At 43.7% G+C, this 23,896-nt stretch overlaps 1 long non-coding RNA gene across 1 annotated transcript in view; it reads right to left on the minus strand.

Moving 5' to 3' along the window:
• The window catches only part of LOC122563539 (uncharacterized), a 67,535-nt gene that overhangs the window by 25,422 nt on the left and 18,217 nt on the right, over positions 1-23,896 (minus strand). The window contains exons 3-4 of the long non-coding RNA XR_015752129.1: positions 8,484-8,604; positions 7,973-8,363 (exon numbers count right to left, since the gene is read on the minus strand). This is a non-coding gene — a long non-coding RNA (uncharacterized LOC122563539). The remainder of the gene's footprint in view (positions 1-7,972; positions 8,364-8,483; positions 8,605-23,896) is intronic.

Genomic DNA, 23,896 nt, shown 5'->3' on the forward strand with positions numbered 1-23,896 from the left:
GTGGCTCAGTCATTAGCACTGCAGCCTCACTGCGCCAGGGACCCGGGTTAGATTCCAGCTTTGGGCGACTGTCTGTGTGGAATTTTCACGTTCTCCCCGTGTCTGGGGGGGTTTCCTCCAGGTGCTCCGGATTCCTCCCGCAGTCCAAAAGATGTACAGGTTAGGTGGATTGGCAATGCTAAATTGCCCATAGAGTTAGATGCATTAGTCAGAGGGAAATGGGTCTGGGTGGGTTACTCTTCGGAGGGTCGGTGTGGACTTGTTGGGCCAAAGGACCTGTTTCCACACTGTAGGGTATCTAATCTAATCAGGGCAGATGTTTGAATATTACCTGAGACCCCTCAGGGAGACCCGTGTCAACAAGTCTAACAAAGAAACACCCAGTTTGAACTGCATTTGGATTGTGTTTATGTCAGAAGGATTGTGACTACCAAAGCTACAGGAATGAAATCTGACCACTCTCTATCATCCCATTATCAATTCAGAGAATAAAGTCTCAGTTATAAGAATTAACTGAATATTCCACAGAGTCTACTCAAAGCTATTTGCAATTACTAATGACTTCAGAAATCAAGCAAGATACAATCCCATGTGTCTGTGCTACTAATTATCATGGAAACCACTGTACTGGACTAGACCAGATTACGTCAAAAATATTTTGAGAAAGTAGACTAGATCCGAACATTTTCTTATTTTAAAGGTAAATGTAAAGTATCTCAGATGCAGTGTGACTGGTCAAACTACTTGACATTAAGCAAAACATAATTTATTTTAACATTGCAGTTAAAATACAACAAAAGAAAGGAGAATTTAGCATAACTTAACTATTGGAAAACTTTACAGAATAATAGATACAGTACCTATTACTAATTAACTGTTCCAATTATAGTAACATCCCATATACACACCCATTGGGAAAAAGGGAAATTTTGACACTGTAGGGAATCTAATCTGATATAATCTGATCTATTCTCACATGCAATTCTCCAATCGAAGAGGAAAGAACCATCAAGAGAAGATTCAGAGAGAATAGCAGCTAAGACATATTAATGGAGGCTTCTAACTTTTTTGAGGCCCCAATATCTTCTGATGTTACTGAAAAAAACCAAAACCCAGATATCTGGATCCAATCAGACTGTTAAAGAAAATACCCAAGGCCTCCCAAGCTGTTTACTCAAGAGGGTCTTCAGTTGCCAGTACAGCTCCTCTGCCTTAGAACCTCTCTTCAAAACAAAACCTGGACAAAATAAAGTGACAGCATCGTCACTCTCACTGCAGTTAACTGACACCTCTATTTTTCTTTAATTTATCCCTTAACTGTGCCTGTTTCTCTGTCTATGTCTGGACATGGGCTAGACACAAAAAAGATTAGGTTTAAATCATAGGCATTAATTGGATTATCTTGTTCATAAAATCATAGTCATAGAGATGTATGGCATGGACCAACTCATCCATGTCGACCAGATATCCTAACCTAATCTAGTCCCATTTACTCACACTTGGCCCATATCCCTCCAAACCCTTCCTATTCAGAGATCCTTCCAGATGCCTTTTAAATGTTGCAATTGTACCAGCCTCCACCACTTCCTCTGGCAGCTCATTTCATACATGCACCACCCTCTGCATGAAAAAGTTGCCCCTTAGGTCTCTTTTATATCTTTCCCCTCTCACCCCAACCTATGCCCTCTAGTTCTGGACTCCCCCATCCCAGGGAAAATACTTTGTCTATTTATCCTATCCAAGCCCTCATGATTTTAAAAGCATCTATAAGGTCACCGGTCAGCCTCTGATGCTCCAGGGAAAACAACCCCAGCCTGTTCAGCCTCTCCCTGTAGCTCAAACCCTACACTCCTTGCAACATCTTTTAAATTTTTTTCTGAGTTCTTTCAAGTTTCACCGCATCCTTACTCTAGGAGGGAGAACCGAACCAATGTCCTGTGCAACCACAACATGACCTCTCAACTCCTGTACTCAATACTCTGGCCTTTAGAAAGCATACAAATGCTTTTTTCTCTACCTGCGACTCTACTTTCAAGGAGCTATGAACTTGCACTCCAAGATCTCCTTGTTCAACAACACTCCCTAGGACCTTACCATTAAGTATATAGGTCCTGCTAAGATTTACTGTCCCAAAATGCAGCACCTCGCATTTATCTAAATTAAACTCCATCTGCCATGCCTCAGCCCATTGGCCCACCTGATCAAGATCCCGTTGTAATCTGAGATAACTTTCTTTGCTGTCCACTACACCTCCAATTTTGTTGTCATCTGCAAACTTACTTGCTATACCTTCTGTGTTCACATCTAAATCATTTATATTAATGACAAAAAGTACTGGACTCAGCACTGATCCCCAACTTTGCTCTGTTAAAGCTACTGTATTATTAATAATTGTTCATTGTTCTGTTTGAGCTATAAAAAAGTCTGGTTGGAAACCACTGGGACAATTTTGAGAGTCAGTGAATATTTTAATTTTATTGCATTGTGAATAAAGGAATGGGGAGGCTGATTTGATTTGGCTAGGAGGAAGTGGGTACTGCAGATGCTGGAGATTAGAATCAAGATTAGAGTGGTGCTGGAAAAGCACAGCAGGTCAGGCAGCATCCAAGGAGTAGGAAAATCAATGTTTCAGGCAAAAGCCCTTCATCAGGAATGATGATTTGATATGGCTATCTGTTTCCATGTGATAGCACCCATACTATGACTTCATATTCAAAAGTCTGCTGGCCTTTCTTGAACATACAAGCCCCTTGTTGAGATATTTGTATCATTGACAGCCACAGGTGAGGTGCCAGAAGACTGGAGAGTGGCTAATGGGGTGCTATTACTTAAGAAAGGCTGTAAGGAGAAGCTGGCAAATACAGCCCAGGGAGACTGATGTCAATGGTGGGTATATTATTGGAGGAGGTTCTGAGGGACAGGATTGACATTCATTTAGAAAAGCAAGGACTGATTAGAGATGGTCAATATGGGTTTGTGTGTGGGAAATCATGTCTCAACTCACTTGATTGAGTTTTTTGAAGAGGTGACAAAAGAAGACTGATGAAAACAGAACGGTAGATGTCGTCTACATGGACTTCAGTAAGGTTCCGCATGGTAGAATGGTTAGCAAGATAGATCACATGGAATACAGGGGTTACTAGCCAAATGGACATAAAATTGGCTTGAAGATAAGAGACAGAGGGTAGTGGTAGAGGATTGCTTTTCAGACTGGAGACCTGGGACCAGCGGTGTGCCATACAGACACATATGTATCTTGCTTTTAGTCATTTATGTAAATGATTTCAATGTGAATATAAGAGGTATGGTTAGTAAGTGGTGGTGCAGTGAACAGTGAAGAAGGTTATCTCAGAGTACAATGGGACCTTGATCAGATGGGCCAATGGCTAAAGAGTGGCAGATGGAGTTTAATTTAGATAAATGTGAGATGTTGCATTTTGTTAAGGCAGGAATTATACACTTAATGGTAGGGCCCTGCGGAGTGTTGCTGAACAAGGAGACCTTGGAGTGCAGGTGCATGGTTCCTTGAAAGTGGAGTCACACATAGACAGGATAGTGAAGGAGATATTGACATACTTCATTGTTTAATGCATTGAATACAGCAGTTGGGATGTTACAGGACATTGGTTAGGCCACTTTTAGAATATGGTGTAAAATTCTGGTTTCTCTCCTATAGGAAGGATGTTGTGAAACTTGAAAGGATTCAGAAAAGATTTACAAGGATGTGGCCAGGGTTGGAGGATTTGAGCTATAGGGAGAGGCTGAATAGACTGGGGCTGTTTTCCCTGGTGTGTTAGATCCTGAGGAGTGACCTTATAGAGGTTTATAAAATAATGAGAGGCATGGATAAGATAAATAGACAGCGTCTTTTCCCTGGGGTGGGGGAGTCCAGAACTAGAAGGCATAGGTTTATGGTGAGAGGGGAAAGATTTAAAAGAGACCTAAGGGGCAATGTTTTCACGCAGAGAGTGGTGAGTGTATGGACTGAGCTGCCAGAGGAAGTAGTGGAGGCTGGTACAATTGCAACATTTAAAAGGCATATGGATGGGTACATGAACAGGAAGAGTTCGGAGGAATATGGGCCAAATGCTGGTAAATGGGACAAGAGTAATTTCGGATATCTGGTGGGCTCGGATGAGTTGGACCGAAGAGTTGAGGTTGTAGAGGATATTGATGAAACCTCTTCTGGAATACAGTGTCTGGTTCTCGTCACCCTGATATAAGAAGGATATTATTAAAGCAAGAGAGGGTTCAGAAGAGATTTATCAGGATATTACCAGGTATGGAAGATTTGAGTTATAAAGAAAGACTGGACAGCTAGAACCTGCTCACTGTAGAGTAGGAGGTTGAGAGGTGACCTTATAGAGGTTTATAAAATAATGAGGGGTATACATAAGGTTAATGGTAGTTGGCTTTTCCCTAGTATGCAGTATTTCAAGACTAGGGGGCATATTTTTAAGGTGAGAGATTTATAAAAGACCTGAGGGGCAGATGTTTTACACAGTGAGTGGTTCTTGTGAGGAATTCACTTCCTGAGTTTGTGGTGGATCCGTGTACAATTACAACATTTAAAAAAGACTTACAGGAGTACAGGATTTGGAAATTGGAGCAAGCAGGTGGGACTAGTTTAGTTTGGGATAATGTTCAGTGTGAGCCTTTAGGACTGAAGGGTCTGTTTCCGTGCTGTGTGACTCAATGACTCTGGAGCCCAGACCTTCACAGAAGAAACTCATTCTCTTCTCCAGGCAGCAAAGGGATCAAGGTGGTGACATCCACCATGTCCATGTCAGATTCCGAGGTATCTGCAACGCTTGGCAGAGAGGAAGAACACGCAGCTCCCAGAACAGTTGGAAAGGCTGTCAAGGGGCCGGGCACATTTTGCTCCCTCACTGTTTGCACGTTTGCAGCTTTCATATGTTCCATGTGCTTGTTCAGGACTGTCACACCTACTCAAACTTTATATGGCACTGGCCCTGACCTCACATCGACCACACCTCTTACCTGCACAGGGCTATTCCTGTGGTTGGTACACCAAATATCGTCACCTGAAGTAAACTGTCTGTCTCACTTGTTAGAATCTTGTGTTCAGAATTGATGTTCCTGATGATGTTTCACCTTCCTCCTTCCCACACTGCCCCAGTCTGGAAGATCAGATTTAACTTAGTGTGGAGTCTTCCCCCCATTAGCAACTCTGCTGGAGCTATCCCTGTCGTTGCGTGAGGGGTGGTCCAACAATCAAACAGGAAACAGGATAGATTGGTATTTAGTGAAGCTGCAGGCTGTTTCATTAAGTCTGCCTTCAAAGTTTGGACTGCTCTTTCTGCCAGACCATTGGATCATCGATGGTATGGAGTTGTCTTTACATGTCGAATATCATTCAACTTTAGGAAATACTCCAATTCCCTGCCGGAAAACGATGGCCTGTCATCTGTGATGAACACTTCTGGGAGTCTGTGTGTTGCAAGTACGCACGGCTCATGTCCAGCTTTGTGAAGGACAGCTCCCCCCCACCCCCCACCCGACCAGTTTTCTTTATAAATCCTCTATGTGAGGGATTGGGTATTTATCCAGCTGCGAGAAGTGGTTTAAATCCTCACAAAGGTGAACTAGCCCTTTGACCTTCACGGTCAGTACGACCAGTGCTGCCCATTCCACAAACTGGACTGATTTGATGATTCCTTCACTTTCCAGCCTCCTGATTGCTGCCTCTACTTTTGCTTGAAGTGGGAGTTGACATTGAGCACACAGACACAAGATGGCCGCTGAGCCATGTTGGTCACTTAGCTCACAAGATGGCCGCTGAGCCATGTTGGTCACTTAGCTCACAAGATGGCCGCTAAGCTGTTACATGGAAAAGTACAGTGAAGCATACACAGATGAGGCCAACAGGATACCAGCACAATAGACACAGAACATAGATAATTAGTTAAGATGGGTGGGGGAGAGAATGCACATCAGTAACATCTACTGCCCGCCGAAGTGTCTGAGTCCAGCCACCACCTTCGGTAGAAATGTTAACTACCTGAGACTGCTTGTTTGTAGGTATTAATACCTTAGATTTGCACTAATGGAAAACAATCTTCCTTCTCAGAAAGAATGATCACAACCAATTACTGCAGCAATGGACTTCTGCGTAGTTGCTGAAACTGACAATGACTCCGTAAAATTCCTCTGAAACTGACAAAGACTTTGTAATATTTTCTGTAACCAAACCAAGCTGCACAAACAAAGACTCGATATCTGGACCATTATACCATGAAATGTATAAACTATTGTGACATGTGCTCCGAGGGGGAGAGAAGGCTCGCAGCTGACAGCCGTGCTGCCGGACGTCTCTCTCTCTCCCCTGAGCTCCGGTTTCTTTGTACAATAAATCGTTGAATCCCAATTCTGACTCCAAGACTGGTGATTTTCTCCACAACATGCCCATAAGGCAAATAGCACTGGGCCCTGCAGAATCATGGAATTGCTTCCTAGTCAACATGTAAAGTAGCCTTGGCTCTTTTGATAGTCCCTATACCTTCCTGAAAATCTTAATTAGGACTTAACTCAGGCAGCCACTTTCTAATCAAAAAATGTTGAGCCAATGGAGGTGAATCATTTTCAACTAATTTTGTCCCCTCAAGCTTGGGACTGAGTCTTTTACTATAATCAGTGGTAACTGAACCAGCTGCTTCTCCTAAGAGACCAGAACCGAAGTTTTACCATTAATTTACAAAGGTTTCCCAGTATAGGTTCTCGGTTTAGCTGAGGTCTTGTGCAAATTTAAGGGTTGGAGTCCAGAGTGAATTTTGTTAAAGACTGGTTCTGCAATCACTGAGACAGCTGCAATGGTATTGACCTCTGTTAGAACCAGCTGACCATTTAATCAGATGTTTATTTTGTTTGGTTCTGACTTGGCTGTTGCTGATTAATTTAACTGCTCCAAACCAGATGTAGGTAGACTTTCCAGGGTGTGCACTCACCTGGATACCAACCTGTGAGTTTTCTTAGTCCATATAGATCTAGTGGGACTATTGTGCTGCCTTGAGGTCTGCATACCAATAGCAACTACAATGGCCAACCTGGATCCTGAAGGAAATTTTATCCATTTGGCCAAGGCTTGGCTTTGTTTTGGAGTTTTGCTGTGGGCTGGTCTAGCGTCCCTCTGTTCAGGATAGTCCAAAGTGAGGTTCTGCAATTGTCTTCACTCAACTGGTGTTCCCCACGCTCAGTCACCCTGGGCGTGCACCTCCATCGGAATATCCTGCAACTCATGTGCACCACTTGCTGCATTTTCCAGTGACAAAGCTAGTTGTAGTGCCTGTTTGAAATCCAGTTGGGCTTCAACTAGTAGGTGCTTTTGCATGGTCACATCATTAGTCCCACCCTCACCACCACTGAAATGACCCCATAGAGGCTAGTATCCTGTCACCAAGTTTCTTTTCAGTTCCACTTGGAGAATCCTTGACACTGGTCCAGCTCCCTCGGAGCCAGCTCTCAGAGTGAACAGAACCTCTGACACTCCTGTTCTTTTTTTTTAAATATATTAACCCCTACACTACCACCTAAGTGCGGTAGTGCTTATTTTTTCCCCAGCACCCATGGTGTGTGTGTGCAGGTGTGAGACACAGTGAAAGACACAAAGTGCACGACACTCCTGTTCTTATCTATCAGCCAGGGCTCCCTGATTGGACCAGATTAACAGCTCCAATCAGGGAACTCATAATCTATGAGGTCCACCTTGTTACAGTGTTTGTGTGTCCTTTGCAGCTTATCTCAAGGTTCTTGTCTCAAAGCAGCCAATAACAAGTCTCACCTACTGCTTTGTTTCTGAAAAAGCTTTGAATGCTGCACTGGTTGTTTTAATTTCCAATTTTTTAAATTCACGGGCCCTCAGCACTTATGGGTGGGGCAATGGAGGGCAGGTACTTGTGCCTCTCCATCAGACTCTGAGAGGGCTGGGCCTGGTTCTCCACTGGCAGCTCCCTACCTGTCACAGCCAGACCATCGCAGGATTTGCTGCACTGCTGCAGCCTTGTGCATCGTTGCATCCCAAATGTGTTACGTGTGTCCTTCCCTGTGCTTCTTCAGAAAGCTCCTCTCGGGGTCCTGTCCGGCCCAGGCCTGAGCCATTTCCTGGTCTTCAGCCGTTCTCTGAGCACCAGCCACCTGGGCCGTTTCTGTTGTTAGACTGTTGGCCTCAGCAGGTTGAGCTTCCAAAGCTGAAGGCTCCCACCAAAGTGTCAGTATCTTAGTTAGCGGGGGCTGAGGGAGGAAGCATGACTGATGCTTTCTCTTGCACCCGGGACTCCCATCCTCAGTGAACAAAGAGGTGGTTTCTTGGGGGAGCTGAGCATTTCTCAAGGATATGGTGGTGGTAACTGCAAGATTAAAAAAAAGTGTGAAGACAAGGCAGCCATTAGTTCGAATGGGTGTGCAGTGAATGACAGTGACAGCAGAGTCAGTGTGAGGGATGCACTGGTACGAAGAATAAAACTTACTTGAATGGCAGGACTTGAATATCTCAGTCTCCCTGCATGTGAAGTCTCAGTCCTCTCCTATAGCAGCCAGGATTCTCTCCCCATATGGGTTGTCAGTCTGTTGGTACATGGTAAGATGGAGCTGGAATCAGACATAACAAATGCCATAGGAGTGGGTTCAGTAGTCGATGAGCCGAGGTTAGTAAGATACAGTTAGAAAACCAATTGTGTCAGAAATCTCTCCAAAAAAAACTCAACGTAATACAGCCTTAGAAAGGAAAGCATAAGATTCAGCCCTATGTCCCCAATTTCCATGCACCGATCGATGGAATCATCCTCAGTGAGTAGAGCTTTGTGCTATGAAATGTTCAAAAGGAACCGAGGTTAGATTGGAAAGGAGGTCCCACAGACAATAGCACTACCTGTGAGATCCTTCATGTACACTCGGTCAGTCTGTGCCACCAGACCTGCCCTCAAAGAAGCTGCAGGGGAGGGGGTAGAGACTATCTCACATCTCCTGCTGGAATGTGCCTTTGCAAAGGAAGTCTAGAGATAGACACAGTGGTTTTTGTTGAAGTTCGTCCCGAGCAGCCCTGTGACACAGGATTCTGTGCTCTATGGTCTGTTCCCCAGGACATACACCAAGACAAATACTGACCGTCTGGAGGGCCATCAACTCAGTGAGAGACGCTTTTTGGTCTGCCTGAAAATTGTTGGTCATAGAGTCATAGAGATATACAGCATGGAAACAGACCCTTCAGTCCAACCTGTCCATGCCGACCAGACATCCTAACCCAATGTAGTCCCACCTGCCAGCACCCGGCCCATATCACTCCAAACCCTTCCTATTCATATATCCATCCAGATGCCTTTTAAATGTTGCAATTGTCTTCCAGAACAAGGAGTTGACCTTGATCGAGTGTTGTAGACTGGCACATTCCAAGGTGCAGGACTATGTGCTGAGGAACACACTAAAGCTTGGGGCAGCTGCCACCAAGGCGCGGTGGAGAAAGACCACTGTCTGAGGTCTTCCTGCTGAAGGTAAATGGGGGTCCCTTCAGTTATTGAACTTTCCTAGAGCCTCAAATATATGTAAATATTGGTATTGTATGTATAAGAGAGGTCTGTGGTTTTTTTGGATAGAGTCAAGGTCCAATGTTTTGTTTGTTTACCTGATTCACAATTGTACCTCACCAAATAGCTTTTGTGACAAAGTATATATACAAAGAGATCTTTTATGAATAAAATATATATTTGCAATTTAAAAAGTCTGTGAAAAGGAGAAAAGCTTACTCCCACCATTAACGCAATTCACTCCCTCCCCTGGATCTGGTGGAATCTCACAATCAAAGTAGAGTTCACAAAGCTGCTGTCGCGATTAAAGCAGGTAGGGTTTGGTACAGGAGGTACAGGGAGATGAGCTCCCAGTCACTGGTCTCCTGTTATCCAAAGGAAACGAGCATCTGTCCATTCAATGCAGCTGTATTAACAGTTTAGGTAAAAACAATGACTGCAGATGCTGGAAACCAGATTCTGGATTAGTGGTGCTGGAAGAGCACAGCAGTTCAGGCAGCATCCAACGAGCAGCGAAATCGACGTTTCGGGCAAAAGCCCTTCATCAGGAGGGACAACAAACTGTATTAACAGTTTGTTGTCCCTCCAGAGATTGGAGGAAACAGTGAGAGCGGCAGAGCATGAGCCTTAGGTGGAACTGTCAGAAAAAGCTCAAACTGTCTCAACTTGTTAAAGAAACCTGACAAAAAAATGTACAAATCTTACAAATGAATTCTGTAAGATGCTAAGTAACCTTGCAGTAAATGATAGATGTTGCAAGAAATACAGGGAAAGCCAATTTGTATCTCTTCTAACACGGCATTGTTTTTGGATAGATGATCAGGAACATTTTCTACTTGAAATAACACAGCGTAAAACATTTGTTCTTTTCCATTTGATCCCCATTAAATTCTTTCCTCCTGCCACTTCTCAGTGTTACAAGCCAATTCTTAACTCTTGTTGAATCCACGTCAGGCATCTCAACCCTTCACTGTCATCTTCCTGCATCACTGACTGGCAGCTGCTATCCGTAAATGGGGAACGTAATTAAAATCTCCCCACAGCAGTTGCTGCACAAGGTGACTGACAGTCACAATCTAAAAGTGAAAATCGTTCATCCTGAATGGGAAAACAAAATCACGTTAGATTGAGGCCTTGTTATTACCATCTTTACAGCTTTCTGAACTCACAAACTGAGACTGACAGTTACAGGAATCCATTCAGAGAGATCCTATTCCACTCTACTGCGACTACTATTGTTTTGCTTCAACTAGTGCACAGGTAATGAGTTCAGTGTGAGCTTGATGGAATACAGAATAAATGCCATGCTGGAAATCTGAGGTATAAAGCAAAAGTGCTGGTGACACTCAGCAGGTCTGGCAGCATCTGTGGAGAGAGAAACAGAGTTAACCTTTTGAGTCCAGTGTGACTTCTTCAGAACTCATTGAGGTTCTCCAGAACTTTACGTTTGGATTATGATGGAGTCCAGACTTCAGCTTTACATGAAGCACTCTGAGATGCTGCCACACCGAAGAAAGTGCGTGCATTTGTATATAACCTTTCACAACCTCAAAACATGCTGCAGTGTTTTATGAAGCACTTCTTAAGCATAGTCGCTGTTGTAATGCAAGAATTGCAGTAGCTAACTTGTACGCATTAATGTCTCACTAATCACAATGGGCTACACGAGGTGACGGTGCCTATGTTGTACTGGGGTGGACAAAGTCAGAAGTTACACAACATCAGGTTATAGTGCAACAGGTTTACTTGAAACCATAAGCTTTCTAAGCGCTGCTCCATCATCAGGTAAAGTGACTATAACCTGGTGCTGTGTGACTTCTAACAATGGGATAACAATTGGATAAGCCATTTTTTTCCGATGTTATTTGAGCGATAAATATTAACGCTGGGTTTTGACAATAACTCCATTGTTCTTCTTTGAAATAAGACATATGATATAGAAGTAAGCCATTCAGCCCTTCTATTCTGCTCTGCCATTCACTGAGATCATGGATGATCTGCTAACCCTAAACACACAAAGAGAATGCTGAAGAAACTCAGCTGGTCTGGCCACTTTTGCGAACAGAGGAACCAAGTTACCATTTTGAGTCCGGTATAGTTCTGAAGAAGTGATACTGAACTCAAAATGTTCATTAAAGAAATTCTTCCAGATCTCTGTCTTAAATGGGTAACTGAGATAATGTCATCTGCTCCTGGGCTCGCCCAAAAAGGGAGATGATGGAAAAGCACAGGAGGTCAGGAAGCATCTGAGGTGCAGGAGAGTCAACGTTTGGAGCATAAGCCCTTCATCAGGAGCTTATGCTCAAAATGTTGACTCTCCTGCCCCTCGGAAGCTGCCTGACTGGTTGTGCTTTTCCAGCACCACACTTTTTGACTCTAATTTCCAGCATCGGCAGTCCTCACTTTCTCCTGTTCCACAAAGGAAAGCAACCTCTCTCCATCTCCCCTGCCAACTCCCCTAAGAATCTTACATATTCAAGTAAGGTCTCTCTCATTTTTTAAAACTCTAATGAACACAGGCCCAAACTGAACAACTCTCCTCATAAGGAAATCTAGTGAATCTTTGGACTGCTTCAAATGCCAATATATCTTTCCTTAGATACTGGGGTACAAAACTGTTCACAGTATTCCAGGTGTGGCCTTAACAGTACCTTGTATAGTTTTAGCAAAACCTACCTGCCTAAATACCCCATTCCCTTTGAAATAAAATGCCCAATTTGCCTTTCCTATTACATATTTCCTTTTTGCCTCGAACCTACCAAAGTTGATAATGGGTTGAGGTTCTGGTTGAAACCTAGCCCCCCACCACCCACTCCTCCCACAACCCCCGCCAGATGCTTTCTGTATCTTTTGTTAGCAAAGTGACATGTTCTTTAATTGTCCCCCATCTCCTTGCATTTCAATTTTGCTCTGCCTGAATCTGCCCCTGAGCTGATGTAGAGAAGCCTACTTTGTAAAAATTAGGTGCTAACAACCCACTTCCATTTGAATCGACCTGAAACCCACCAGTGACCAATCCAATGTTGGTCATGGCAAGATGTCAGAAATCACCAACAAACAGAATTGGTTGTCCCCCTCGCACCTATCAAGTTAAGAGAAATTAAATTGCTTCTTCCCATTGAGCTGCAGCATCCCCTGGCCATATGCTGTCTCCAATAAAGCTAATTCCTTATTTTTATTCCAGTTATATAATTATCGTTCTGAGCAGCAATTCTGCTGATTAATATCCATTATTGCCCAAAGGCTACAAGACCCATAATGCCTGAATAATAAGAATCATTTGCAAGTGTGATTTATCATCCACGCCTGAAATACTGCTTCCATACATCATCAATTCTGAGTTATTAATACCTTGATATAAAAAAATTTAAGAACAGGAACAATTATATTGACAGCATACCCATACATCATATGTAGCTCTAAGATGCTTTCTCTTTGCTAAGTCTGTGTGGCATGATAAATTGTACTTGTGTTTTCTAAGTCCAAATGCCACTATTTCTTTTCTGGGCAGGAATTGGAAGAGATTGGCTTCTGGGTAAATGTTTTCTCTGAATGTTTCCAGATTGTTGATGAATTTTGTGCAACTTCAGCCAGGAAACCTGGGGAGGTAGCAGCTCTGAAAGGAAAGCACAGAGCCAGGATGTCTGTGGAGTTCAACTGTCAATTTATTGTCACGTGTACCGAGGCACAGTGAAAAGCTTTGTCTTGCAAGCAATACAGGCAAGTCACAGTGTTAAGTAGCATAGATAAGTAAATAATAGGTAAACAGTGGCAAAAACAAAAACACAGGTGCAGGCAAATGTTAAGAGTTTGTGAGGCCATTCAGTATTCTAACAATGGTAGGAGAGAAACTGTTCTGAAACAGGCCGGTGCATGTGTTCAGGCTTCCATACCTTCTCCCCAATGGTAGAGGTTGTAGAAAAACATTGCCAGGGTGGGATGGATCTTTGAGAATGCTGGTGGTCTTTCTTTGACAGTGGGCCTGGTAGATGGATTCTATAGATGGGTGGTTGGCCTTTGTGATTGTCTGGCCTGAGTTCACCACTCTCTGTAACCGTCTCCGATCTTGAATGGTACAGTTGCCATACCAGGTCGTGATACGTCCAGACAGAATGCTTTCGATGGCGTACCTACAGAAGTTGGCAAGGGTATTCACTGTCATGCCAAATTTCCTCAGCTGCCTGAGGAAGAAGAGACGTTGTTGGGCCTTTGTAACCAGTGTGTCCACATGAACAGTCCAAGAAAGCTTGTTGTGGATTACCACTCCCAGGAGCTTGACACTCTCCACTCGTTCCACCTCTGTGCTGTTAATGTATAGGAGGGGCATGAGTAACATCCTGCCAAAAGTCAATAATGCGTTCCTTGGTTCTGCCAGTATTGAGAGCTAGGTTGTTCTCAGTGCACCATTTTTCCAGGTCTTCCACCTCCCATCGTGGTCTGTTTCATCGCTATCTGAGATTCGACCAACTATGGTGGTGTCATCAGCGAATTTGTAAATGGCATTAGTCTGGTATTTGGCGACACAGTCATGGGTATACAGTGAGTACAGTAGGGGGCTGAGTATACACCCTGGGGGGGGCTCCAGTGTTGAGTATTAGTGAGGATGAGATATTGTCCTCAGTCTTCACTGATTGTGGCCCGTGGGTCAGGAAACTGAGGATCCAGTTGCAGAGAGTGGGGCTTAGTCCAAGATCACTAAGTTTAGTAATCAGTCTCGAGGGAATAATCGTGTTGAAGGCTGAACTGTAGTCAATGAGTAGAATTCTTACATAGCTGTTCTTGGTGTCAAGATGTTCTAGGGAGGAGTGAAGGGCAAGTGATATGGCATCTGACGTAGATCTGTTGGTCCAATAGGCAATTTGGAGTGGGTCAAGAGTAGTGTTTTGTTTTAAATTCCTTTGTGGGATTGGGCGTCACTGCCTGGCCAGAATTTTTTGCCTGTCCCTAGTTGCCTTTGAGAAGGTGGTGGTGAGCTGCCTTCTTGAACAGTCCATGCACGATAGGTAGACCCACAATACCCTTTGGGAGGGAATTCCAAGATTTTGACCTAGTGACAGTGAAGAAACGATGATATATTTCCAAGTCAGAATGGTGAGTGGCTTGGAGGGGAACTTGCATGTGCCCATGTACCTGCTGCCCTTGTCCTTCAAAATGGAAGTGGTCGTGGTTTTGGAAGGTATGTCTAAGAATCTTTGATTCTGCAATACATCTTGTAGATAATACACACTGCTTCTACTGAGCATCAGTGGTAGAGGGGGCAGAGGGTAAGCTATTGGTGCCGAGAGAGCTTTTGGATCTCGTTGAAGCAATGGTCACTCCTGCTGGGAGCTGTGTAATCCAGCAGTCAAAACCCGAACTCTGGTATTCCTTTAGAAAGTCTCTCTACCTCAATCTCCATATTTTAAGATGCTCTTTAAATCCTACCCCTTTGAACAAGCTTTTGGTCATTTGCACTGTGGATAGGATTCTCTGTTTGGGTTAGAGATTCAATTACAAGGCCTGTTGGATAAGAAATAGCGACCCGACATTGATTAGTACTGCATTGGTCAATTGTAGCCAAAAGGATGGTGACAGAATTAAGAAGGTTGGTATAGTCTTGCAGCTGAAAGGTATGTAGGAAACGCTCCAGCATGGAGCAAACACATCAGTTTAAAAAAATGGTCAAGCCACCAACATCTCACTTGCCCATCGAGCTGCTCAGTTATGAGAGAGCGATATCTAGATTTAGTTTAACCGGAGGGTTACTACACCTCAGACGAGGAGAGAGGTTGAGAAGGAAATTCCTTCATAGCAGGAGTAACTAAGTATGAAAGAGGGCATACTGCTGCACCGTAGCAGGTTCTATGATTCTAGAACATTCAGGAAAGGGAGTTAGTTCGGTTATCCTAAATAACCATGCTGAGAGACAGGCCCAGGTGATCTGGTGGCTATGGGAAAAACAATTCAAACAGAAACGTATTGAAAATCATGTTAGAGACAAAAAAACTGCAGATGCTGGAATCCAAAGTAGACAGGCAGGAGGCTGGAAGAACACAACAGGCCAGGCAGCATCAGGAGGTGGAGAAGCCAACGTTTCAGTTATAACCCTTCATGACAATACACACACAGTAAAGGTAGAGCTGTTTTCTAAGACACAGGCAGAGCGCGAAACGAGTTGATGATGTGTGGAGAAGCAGAGCAATGGACGATTCTATGACTGTTTCATTTTAATGGAGCATGAGATACAAAGGGGAAGTATATCATTAATTGTAGATTAGCCAGCCCTTCCAGTTCAACTTTAAAAGAGTTTTGACACTCAGGTTGGTTTTGACAGTGTCAATCTAAAAAGTTGATTCCACGGCAAAAGAAATGTGATTTAAATCATCTGCGAGAGTAAAAAAATGTGAGATATATAACAAATCAAAAACTGCACATTGATCTGATTTCCTTTTAGTGCACATGATGAAATCTGCATGGTATTTGTTGTGATACAAGTTTGTGGTTGTGTCTCCACTGGAACCATCTGAGATACCTTGGGTAGATGCCAGCAATCCTTCTTTATTGGCTTTAGTCTAAGTTTCTGAAGTGGGGAAGGATGCCCACAATATGTCTGCAACAGAGGGGAGGCTTGATAAACAAAACAGGTCTATTACATAATGAACAATAGTAAATTATATCTGAGTTACTTATGAGACATGAGGCTGGAGATAACAGTAAATACATATCACTGTTTAGCTACCTGGAACTTAGCTTCTCTTGATGGGTGGAACTTATCTTGTGATGTCAGTTAACCCTTTCAAGTAGTAACTGCCTTATCCAACAGTTTGGAAGAGCCACGCATCTTTGACTCAGCTGCTAGCACTCTGAGTCAGGAACAATATCAACATGCCTTTATAAAGTGCATTCAATGTAGTGAACAGTCCAAAAGTATTTCGAAGGAATATTATTGATCTCAAGGAGTTGTGAGGATTGGTTTCTATTGTACAGGACCTTGAGTTCAGTCATAGAGTCATAGAGATGTACAGCATAGAAACAGACCCTTCAGTCCAACCCGTCCATGCCGACCAGATATCCCAACCCAATCTAGTCCCACCTGCCAGCACCCGGCCCATATCCGTCCAAACCCTTCCTATTCATATACCCATCCAAATGCCTCTTAAATGTTGCAATTGTACCAGCCTCCACCACATCCTCTAGCAGCTCATTCCATACATATACCACCCTCTGTGTGAAAACGTTGCCCCTTAGGTCTCTTTTATATCTTTCCCCCTCACCCTAAACCTATCCCCTCTAGTTCTGGACTCCCCCAACCCAGGGAAGAGACTTTGTCTATTTATCCTATCCATGTCCCTCATGATTTTATAAACCTCGATAAGGTCACCCCTCAGCCTCCGACGATCCAGGGAAAACAGACCCAGCATGTTCAGCCTTTCCATGTAGCTCAGATCCTCCAACCCTGGCAACATCCTTATAAATCTTTTCTGAACCCTTTCAAGTTTCACAACATCTTTCCGATAGGAAGGAGATCAAGGCACAATTGAAAAATAAGAGGGATGCCACTTAGATCCTTTTTTAAATTCATTCACAGGATGTGGGCATCTTTAGTTAGGCCAGCATTTATTGCCTGTCCCTAATTGCCCAGTGGGCAGTTAAGAGTCAACCACATTGCTGAGGGCCTGGAGTCACATGTAGGCCAAACCAGGTAAGGATGGCAGCTTCCTTCCTTCAAGGACATTAGTGAGTCAGATGGGATTTTCTTGACAATCGATAATAGATTCATGGTCATCATTAGACTCTTAAATCAATTTTTAAATCGAATTCCAGCATCTTGGTGTTGGGATTCGAAGCCAGGTCTCCAGAACATTATCTGGGTCCCTGGATTAACAGGTCAGTTGTGAACCTTTGGAATTCTCTCCCCTGAGGGCTGTGCAAACTCTCTCTTTGAGTATGTGTATAGATTGTTAGATTTTTGATTATCAGTGGCTTACAGAGAATTATAGGGATGGGGTAAGTCAAAGTCATTGAAATGTTTGATCAGCCATAATCATATTGAATCATGGGTTGAATGGCCTACTCCTCTTGCTATGTTCCTCTAGTGGATTGAAGTCCAAGGATGTGCAGGTTAGATGGACTGGCCATGCTAAATTGCCCATAGTGTTCAGGGATGTGCTGGTTAGGTGGATTAGCCATGCCAAATTGCCCATAGTGTTCAGGGATGTGCAAGCTAGTTGGATTGGCCATGCTAAATTGTCCCGTAGTTTCCAGACACGTGCAGGTTCAGTGATGGTGGATTAGCTGTGGTAAATGTGGAGTTATGGGAAAAGGGTGGGGGTGATGGGTCTGGATGGGATGCTCTTCAGAGGGTCAGTGCAGACTCAATGGGCTGAATGGTCTCTTTCTGCACTGTAGGGATTCTACGACTCTATGAAATGGGAGGGAAAAGAAATCCCAACTTCAGAAATACATTACTCACTATCTTCAAGAAGGGAGGTGATAACTTGCTATAATGGAAACAATTGAGGTATTTCCATCTTACTTGGAGCAGGGAAAATCCTAACACATGTCCTTCTGAATCATCTATTTCCTGTACATGAGGAAATCCTGCCAGAGATACAACATGCTTTCCAGCTTCGAGAGAAACCTCTGACATGGTATTTATCGCCAGGTAAATCCAAGAAAAACATGAAGAACAATACTGGCAAATCTTCATTGCAATCATAGACCTGACCAAAGCATTTGCTTCAATATATCACTAAGGCTCTGTGGATTGTTCTCCAGAGATTTTCTAATCCAAAACATCTCATCACAATCCTGCACCTGCTTCACTGACTGAAGTGAGCTGTCAAACTCCAGGCGGGCATCAATCAAGGCTGTGTCAGAGTCCCTATCCTTTTTACAGTCTACCTGATAGTGATTCTTCACTACAAAGGTCAACTGCCCTCTAGTGTGAGTGCATTAAACATTGACCTTGACTTATCTCAAGAGTAGAGAGATCGCTATCAATGTACTAATTAGGACACAGGTATTTGACAGCAAAGACAACAAACTGACTTGAGAGCAAGTAAAGCAAAAGTCCCAGTGTACAGAGCAGTTGCTAGCACCATAATCCTGCACTGCAGTGAGATCTGGACATTGTATCAGTGAGGTGTGGTGCTGGAAAAAGCACATCAGGTCAGACAGCATCCGAGGAGCAGAAGAGTCGATGTTTTTGGCAGAACCCTTCATCAGGCCTGAAACGTCGAAGCTCCTGCTCCTCAGATGCTGCCTGACCTACTGTGCTTTATCCAGTAGCACATTTTATCGACTCTGACTCTCCAGCATCTGCAGTCCTCACTTACCTCCATTGTATCAGAGACACATAAGAGCATAAGTGAAATTCTGTCAGCAATGTCTCTGCCACTTTCTCTGGATTCAATTGGCAGATCATCAAACAAGTGTGTGTGTCCTTCTTCAAGTCGGCTCTACAGAATTTAGCTAAAACTACAACTAAAATCAACTACAATGGACTGGGCATTGAGTTGGAGAAGCTGAGAAGCATTTCCAGTGCCAGGCTCTTGGCACCAAGGTTTGCCAAGGTTCTGCAGGAGAACAAAGAAAGCATTACAAAGACACCCTGAAGCTCACCATCAGTAGATTTGACTTGATTTTACTGGACATGCTACCAATTGTACAAGATGGGGCGGCACAGTGGCTCAGTGGTTAGCACTGCTGCCTCACAGTGCCAGGGTCCTGGGTTCAATGCCAGCCTTGGGCGACTGTCTGTGTGGAGTTTGCACATTCTTCCCGTGTCTGCATGGATTTCCTCCGGGTACTCCGGTTTCCTCCCACAGTCCAAAAATGTGCAGGTTAAGTGAATTGGCCATGCTAAGTTGCACATTGTGTTCACAGGTGTGTAGGTTAGGTGCGTTAGTTAGAGGTAAATATAGGGTAGGGGGAATTGGTCTGGTTGTGTTACCCTTTGGAGGGTTGGTGTGGACTTGTTGGGCCTAAGGGCCTATTTCCACACTGTAGCGATTCTATGAACTTGACCCTTGAACTCCTCAATGATGAGGCAGAGCAGTGGTAGAGAAGGAAAGAAAAGGAAGTAATTTTCAATTTCCTGGTCCCACTACTTCACGTGACATACTGCACCACGTGATCAAAACCCATCTGTGGGTCAAGAATTGGTCTGTTCAGTCACATGAAGATCCTTGGAAGAAATTTATGTCCTTGAGTAGATGTCATCTTCAAATCACAGGACAGCCGACAACGACAGTCATCATGAACCTGACATTGCATCTTTAAAGAGAAATTAGGACCAGTGAACAAAATCTTTTTTCAGGAGATAGCTTTTAAACAGTGGGCTTAATGAGGAAGAAGAGATTTAAAAAGTGGAGCGTCTAAGAAGAGAATTCTAGACCTTAGGGCCCAGGCCTCTGAAGACATGGCCATCAGTTCTGGAGTAATTAATGTTAGAGTTGTGTCAGGGTGGAACTGGAGGTGCATAGACATCTCAGACAGCTCTCCTTGAAGGAGAGTACAGAGCTTATAAAAAGCTCTGTAAAAACTTTCTGATCATCCATAATTACGATCACATGCAGTTTGTTCCAAATATTTGTATTCAAGTTTGAGAAAATATAAAGACGGAATAAGGGTGGGCCTGATTTTAATTCTGAATGGCTAGTGGTTGAGTGAGGAAATTGGTTTTCAGCCTCTGTAAAATCAAGGAGTCATTGATGACCTGACTGGTGCAGGCCAGTGTATGGGAAGACCATTCAGGAGGTTCTTATGAAAGGGAAGAAGGGGTTCCCATGAAGATGAGAGAGATATGGCACTACCTTTAAGGCCCATGGAAGGAGTCCTGTCTGGCTTTAACCTGCAAGTAAAGTACCAGTACATACCTCAACCTGCATCTTCTGGTTCTGCATCTTTCTCATGCTTGACTTTACCAGATCAACCACTTAGATCAACATCAGCATGCAATGATGTCAACTGGGTCTCAGATCTGAGTTGGTTACGATGGAGCTCACCAACCGGTTACAACCACCTGATTACCTCACCACCTGTCCAGAATAGATGAGAGGCAACATTATGGATTCAAGATTAGAGTGGTGCTGGAAAAGCACAACAGGTCAGGCAGCATCCAAGGAGCAGGAAAATTGACATTTCGGGCAAAACCCCTTCATTATGAAGAGCTTTTGTTTCCTGACGAAAGGTTTTTGCTCGAAACATCGATTTTCCTGCTCCTCGGATGCTGCCTGACCTGTTGTGTTTTTCCAGCACCACTCTAATCTTGATTATAATCTGCAGCATCTGCAGTACCCACTTCCGCCTACAATGTTATGGATAGTTTGATCTAGAATGTTGTTTCTTCCTGGACATTTTATTTACTCATCTGTTTTCAATGAGTGGTAAATTTAAAATCTGTGACCAGTCCTTAGTGTCTCAAATGTACAGACAAACTCTGGTAACACAGTGTCCAGGAGGAAACATCCCACTGACCACTTACATAACCTTGAAATGAACTGAGCACAGGTTTTAGTGTTGATGTAGACGTTTTGGTTTTATTGAAACCATCCAGCATTTAAGCAAGAACCCTTTGACATCTGATGCTAACACTTGGACAGGATTAATAGTGGGGAGGGTGGGGGTCGAGTGGCAATGTCACAAAGGCTAACAACCCAGAACCCTCTCAGGTTAATATCCTGAGAGCTAACAACCCAGAACCCTCTCAGGTTGATATCCTGAGAGTGATCAACTCAGAACCCCTGCCCCCCACCCCCAGCTAATATAATGGGGACACAAGTCCAATAGCAAATGGTGAAATCTGAATTCAATAATAAAGATCTTAAATAAAAAGCTAGCCTAATAGCAAAAATGTAACCAGCTCCCTGGGAGGAAATCTGCCATCTCGACTTGTTCTGACCTACATGTGATGCCAAACCCAAAGAAATGTATTTGACTGTCAACCGCTCTCTAGGCAATTAGGGATGAACAATAAATACTAGGTCCAGCCCTTGTTTGATGAATGAATGATCTGAAAGAAAATGCTCTGTTTGCAAAGTTTGACATGTCCAAGGAATCTTTGCAACGTGTCACTGCTGATGTCAATAATGGGATATACCACATTCGCCACTGAAGCAAACAGGTCTGAGACATTCTTTTTCAAAATGAACAACAGAGGCAACATTTGTTTGTAATCTTGGTGTCCCATTCAATCCCGATTTGTGCTTCCATTAGAATGTTCACTAAGATTGCTTTTTTCACCCCCTGTGATTTGGTCAACTGCACCTCTGGCTCAGTTTATCTGCTGCCCAAATCCTCAACAATGCCTTCACTTCGAGACTCAACTGTTCCATCATTCCTGGCTGCTCTTCCATCTTCTTGCCTCCATGGTCAGCCTGCCCAGGCCTTAACACACTATAAATTCCATTTCACTATCACTAGTGCACCATTATTCCCAATGTTTTGCTTTCTCGTTCTTAAAGTTAGCTTCTTTATTTCTTGCTGCTGGCTTTCTCACCTAAAGCTGCAATGTTGCTTTCAATGAGGTTTTTCACCACTTCTACTCAAAGGGACTTGGATTAGAAAAGTAACTTCAAGAAGTGATTTCTGATCCAGCATCCTGTTCTCACATGACATTCCCTGGCCTCCCCATTCAGCTTTTCTTCATAATGTCATGGGCTTTGTATATTTTACTTCAATTTAGGGAACAGAATACAGGGCCGGTGAATATTTTAAGGCAGAGGTAGACAGGGTCTTCACTATCAAGGGAGTCAAAAGGGCTTTGGGGCAGGCAGGAATGTGGAGTTGATGGCACAAGCAGATGAGCCATGATCTCATCAAATGGTAGACCAGGCTTGAGGGGCCGAATGGCCTACTTCCATTCTTAATTCATATCTTTGTACGTACGCCACCAAGGGGAATATGGGGAATGCACTTGCCTGAACACAGTTGTTATTCAAGGTATTTTAATAGTGTACAAAGGTTTTAAATTTTAAACTCTGCACGGTCACTAATGAGACTAAGAAAAGTTCAATAATTCTGCAATCTCAGTGTTGCTTTTACAACATCCCATGGTCATCAATCAGGATTACATCTGGATATCAGAAACATTTTTTTTAATCACCATCCACTGGGAGCTAGCGGACGTCATGTAATTACAGCACTGTGCAGAACTTGCTTTTATCTGTCTGCTGACTCTCTGGGAGTAGGAATTAGCATTAACTCTATTATTTTAATTAAAGTGGATTTGCATTGTCATGGAGCTAAGGATTTGATGTACAGGACTGACAGTCTGCTCCTTGCTGCAATTTACGATCTCAGTTTGCAGGCTGTGACTTAGGCTCACTCGCTCTAAGGCAATGCCCACTTCTCTGGAATCCCACCCAGGTCGACCATCTTCAGTGGGATTTTATCTTCCAACTCCTGGTGCAAACTGATTAGATGCTTAAAATCCTGCAGAACACTCTGTCAGCTGTGTTAATGTCAACTCACTCAGAGAGTCAAATCAGGGATTGGGGGCGGGGGGTGGTGGGTGTCTTGAGGCACAGTAATAGTGCCCGGCCTCTGAGTCAGAAGATGTGGATTCAATTCCCACCAATCCTAGAGCTGTGCCCGAACAGGTTGATTTAAAAATAACCCGATGTAAATTGGGTGACTCTCAATTTGTTACATCTGCCAAAACTGATGTAGAATCTTTCTGGGTCGAAGGAGGCTTCGGATTGATCCATAAGAGCCATTTACAGCCCCCTGCCCCCAGCGTCCCCCCATGACACTCTCCAAACACTTTTTCACCATCAGCTACCATGTGAGGTCAGGCAGACTCTCGGGCACCAGATCTGTGTGGGTCAACATCAGTCGGTTCCATCATTATGCCTGTATCCACAGAGGAAAGACATCCTGGCTTCCCCAGTACATGGAGAAAGTGAGGACTGCAGATGCTGGAGATCAGAGCTGAAAATGTGTTGCTGGAAAAGTGCAGCAGGTCAGGCAGCATCCAAGGAGCAGGAGAATTGACGTTTCGGGCATGAGCCCTTCTTCAGGAATAGCTCATGCCCAAAACGTCGATTCTCCTGCTCCTTGGATGCTGCCTGATCTGCTGCGCTTTTCCAGCAACACATTTTCAGCTTCGCCAGTACATGACCAGACTGAGCAAAGCATAGAGGCAGACACTGGAGAAACTCAGCAAGTTTGGCAGCATCTGTGGAGAGAGAAACAGAGTTAACATTTTGAGTCCAATAGGACCTTTCTTTAAAGGACTCAAGCTCTCTCTATCTCTCTGTCTGTCTGTCTGTCCACAGGCCCTGCAGCGTTTCTCCAGCATTCTCTGTGTTTGTTTCAGATTTCTATCATTTCACAGTATTTGTTTTCATTAACAGTAAGGAGCTAGCCTGAAGGCC

The sequence above is a fragment of the Chiloscyllium plagiosum genome, unplaced genomic scaffold, assembly GCF_037043375.1.
Source record: "Chiloscyllium plagiosum isolate Xiang-an unplaced genomic scaffold, Cpla_swu_hap1 HiC_scaffold_30, whole genome shotgun sequence".
Classification (NCBI taxonomy): domain Eukaryota; kingdom Metazoa; phylum Chordata; class Chondrichthyes; order Orectolobiformes; family Hemiscylliidae; genus Chiloscyllium; species Chiloscyllium plagiosum.